Genomic DNA, 4,216 nt, shown 5'->3' with positions numbered 1-4,216 from the left:
TAAATATAATCGTTTAAGTCTTAAATATAACTCTAATCGTGAGCATGATTTTTTTTTTTACAAAGGGTATAAAAGAATCAAAAAGAGAAATCTAGTTCTTGCCAAAATGGCCTCTTGACTCTCTCCCTCTTTTGCCTGCTTGCCTTGTGGGACTGAGCAACTGCTAGATCCTTGGACTTCCACTCACAGCTACTACTGGAACATTGTTGGGAATTGGACTGCAGACTCATCTGCCTACCTGAAAGCTACGATGAGATTCAAAGACCCACCAATCCTCCAGCAGCTGGCAAGAAGAAGTCTGTTGAAAGATGAAGCCTTGACCATCTCTGCTCTGCCGAACCTGCCTGTGCAACTCTTCCCACCACTCTTCAAGGATGCATTCACCAGCAAACAACCTAAGATCCTGAGCCTGATGGTGGCAGCATGGCCCTTCCCACTCCTTCCTGTGGGAGCTCTGAGTGGGATTGATCACCTGGAGACCCTGAAAGCTGTACTAGATGGCCTTGATTTGCTGATGTCACAAAAGGATCGACCTAGCAGGTGGAACCTACAAGTTCTTGATTTGGGAAATGCCCACCAGGACTTCTGGGAAGGTTGGGCTGGATTACTTCATGAAGTCTGTTCTCAAGATGTCTTTGGCAAGAACCAACCAGTGGGAAATCATCACATCCTAGGGGGGAAACAGACCATGACTATAAAAATGAATCTTTCCCTCAAGTACTGCCGTCATTTTGAATACCTAAACTATTTGCATTGGTGGGCCGAACAGAGAAAAGATGGGATACAGCTGATCTGTGAGAAGCTGGATTTTAGGGGCATTCCTTGTAACCCGCTGCGATTCTTGAAGGTTTCATATGTAGCCTCAATCCAGGAATTGGCAATAAAGTCCACACACTGGAATATATATAAACTTGCATTGCTAGCCCCTGGCCTGGGCCAGATGAAAAGCCTCCAGAAACTCATTTTCATGAACATCAGGAGACCTGCTGACCTTAGGGAATTAGAGGAAACCCGTATTGTTACAGAGATCTTTTCTGAGTTCTCCAAACTGCATAAGCTCCAGCATCTCCATTTACATAATGTCTACTTCCTGAATGAATGCCTGGACCTAATGCTCAGGCTTTCAGAATCAGACATGAGGTATCTGTCCCAGTGTCCAAGCATCCATCAGCTCAAATACCTGGACATTAGTTACACCACCTTCAAGCCTTTAAGTCATCGATTTCTAGGAAGCCTACTAGAAAGACTGACAGCTACTCTGCAGACATTAAAATTAAAGTGCTTTAACCTCATGGACTTCCAAATCCATGACCTTCTGCCTGTGCTGAGCCAGTGTTCCCAGCTCACTGAAGTTGATTTTGTGCCGAACAAATTTTCCATGGGCAGCCTGAAGAAGCTGCTGCAGCATACTGCCAACCTCACACAGCTGACCCTGGAGAAGTACCCTGCCCCTGTTGAAGTCTATGATGACCGTCATGGTGTTATTCCAGACAGATTTGTACAACTTTGTTCTGAGCTTATGAACACACTCAAGGGTGTAAGGCAGCCAAAGCAGGTCTATTTTGTGAGTACGACATGTTTACCTAATTATGAATTCCTCATTTATAATTTGGAGGGCATGGTATCTTCTGAGCAATTAAGAAGGAGAGGTCATTGCTGGGCTCTGATAAATGGAGGGCAGGTCTCAAGAGACTCATTGGAGTTATAGATCATATGTATTCAAGCATTTTTGGATGTACTTTGGAAAGATAACTATTTCATTTCCTTTGGATGACAGTCAAATTCTTCTGATTTGAGGTAGTTGTGTTGAGATGGAAAACCATGAGCTTATTTTCAGCCTAATGTCTACAGTACAGAAACACCCTTGAACAGCAACTATGTCTGAAAATTGTAGGCCTGCATTCCAGCACTTTCCAAGTATGAGGGACCCTAAAAGTAGGGAAGGGGATAAAGAGAGAGGATATTATAAAGATCATAATGGACTTGAATAGGAGGGCTCTGTTTCATTCTCCCTGTGGATAGCAACCACTTTTTGGCTCTCCCCTTACATACTGTTCTACAGTATATGGATATATTTTTATGAAGTATAAATCTGACTAAACTTGGAATATTTTTGTATTAGACTGTTACCACTATAAAGCTGTATCTCTTTCTTGGGGAGGTCTAGCAGCCTGCTATTATCTTCTACCACAACCGTTACGATTATAATTTCTCATAGGTTCTAATAAATCGGTTTTGAATAAGAAAAAAAAATGGCCTCTTATCTAGAATGTCTTGGAGCCAACTGTACATGTAAGCTGTCCAGGTTTTAGTTGCAGACTTTTCCTCTGAATTCACAAGATTTGCCTTTCACTGATCTGAATAGATCTAACTCTTTTTAAAGGTTCAGAGCAGTGCTTTCTTGTCTGGCCCAAGGTAGAGATGGACAATGTTGGGCATTGGGCTATACACCCATAGTTTGGTCTCCAGTTGAGCTGAAGTCTGAACCCCAGGACACAGTGGTGAAAATTTGCCTACCTGGGAAATAAGGAGTTTTCTAATGCTCCTGGAACTCTGGCTCTTAAGTTACCTCCCACTCACCCCACACAGGAGAAGCATGGTTAGTAGTCACACAGGCAATGTCCCAAGCTTTTGACCTTCAGGCTAAACTCCTCCCCAGTTACCTAGCAACAGTAAAGACCATAAGAGGGGTTGCTTGGCCCCACCTTGCTCTTACTCCCCTGCACTCCTCTTACTCTCTCCTCTCTCCTCCCATATCCTTCTGCTCTCCTCTCCTCTCCTCTCCTCTCCTCTCCTCTCCTCTCCTCTCCTCTCCTCTCCTCTCCTCTCCTCTCCTCTCCTCTCCTCTCCTCTCCTCTCCTCTCCTCTCCTCTCCTCTCCTCTCCTCTCCTCTCCTCTCCTCTCCTCTCCTCTCCTCTCCTCTTATTCCCTTCCTCTCTTGCTCTTACTCTCTAGCCTTTCTTCTCTTTCTCCCTCTCTTTCCCTTTTGTCTCCCCTTGGCCATTACTGTGCTCTCTCTCTCTCTCTCTCTCTCTCTCTCTCTCTCTCTCTCTCTATTCTCCCTGCCTTTCTAAACTAAAGCTCTAAAACCATAGACTGTCTCTGTTCATGAGGGCCCAGTGAGCTTAAATGATGGGATAGGCTTTCTCCTAATGAGCCATTTCTAATCTCCCAATGGAAGGCCTTCTTGGGCTCTAGTCAAGGCCCACCTTCCTGTGTTCCAGTCAAGGCCTGCTGTGCTTATTCTTGCCTGCATGTGAACCTGTCTTCCTAAGTCCTCTCTCCCATAACCCTGGGGCAACAGAGTGTTGTCCCTGGGCCCTGATCAGGGACTGCCCCTTGTCCCCCCACTCTTGAGTGGGGTCAATTGCTTAGGTGCTCACCTGGGATGGAGTGGAAAGAGTCTGGCAGCCCGCCCCCAAATTTTCTGGCCAGAACATAGGAGGGAATCTGGCCAGGAGCGGCTATCCTCCCTCCCCTGGCCCCTTTTTAGTTCCGACAGACAAAGAGAAAGAAAAAAACTGTGTAGTGCACAGTACTGTCATCAGGGTTGTACCTGCTTCACTTCACTTCTCACTCAGGTTCCCCTCCCCCCACATGCTTCCCTTGCAGCTATTACCCCAGATTCTGTTTTATGCTGTCATGTTTGTTGTCACCCCAACATATTCTTGAAGTGTGACAGATACATGATGAGTTACAATGAGAGAAGCAATTTCCAAAGAATCCTTGAGGAAGGAATTTGTATAAGAGTCTCAGGTATTGCTTCCTCAGTCCTACAAGAGCCTGGCATGTAAACACAACTCTCTCACCATTCAATTAGTGAGCATTTCCTGAAGCAAGACTCAGTTAGAGGTACAGTAGATATGATGGAAAAGCATAAGACTTTTGTCTTTACTCTCTATTCCCTGGACCAGGTGGCCTCTCTATAAGATACATATTACCATATGGGTGCTCTGTCAATGTAGACATGGCATCTGGATTTGGGACATTCTGTATTAATCAGTTTTCTGCTGTGTGACAAAACAATCTGCCCAAAAGTAACTTGAAGAGACAGGATTTTTGTCCTCTTACATCCCTCAGGTCCCAGTCCTTAACTGAGGGGCATTAGAGCAGGACGGTAACCAGGAACCTGGAGGGGTACACTAGAGAAAGAATTTTGGTTCTCATTGGTCCCTTTCCCCCATGTGGGATAACTTATCTAGCCTAAATAGAAAAA

The 4,216-nt window shown here is 45.0% G+C and overlaps 1 pseudogene; it reads left to right on the top strand.

Moving 5' to 3' along the window:
* Positions 1–250: 250 nt before the first annotated feature.
* On the top strand, positions 251–1,708 carry LOC147005281 (PRAME family member 8 pseudogene; annotated as a pseudogene).
* The last annotated feature ends 2,508 nt before the right edge of the window (positions 1,709–4,216 follow it).

Source organism: Mus caroli, unplaced genomic scaffold, assembly GCF_978045245.1.
Source record: "Mus caroli unplaced genomic scaffold, Mus_caroli_1 scaffold_4, whole genome shotgun sequence".
In the NCBI taxonomy this organism is placed as follows: Eukaryota; Metazoa; Chordata; class Mammalia; order Rodentia; family Muridae; genus Mus; species Mus caroli.
Note: the sequence above shows the minus strand (reverse complement) of the source record. Positions and strands in the feature narration are given on the sequence as shown.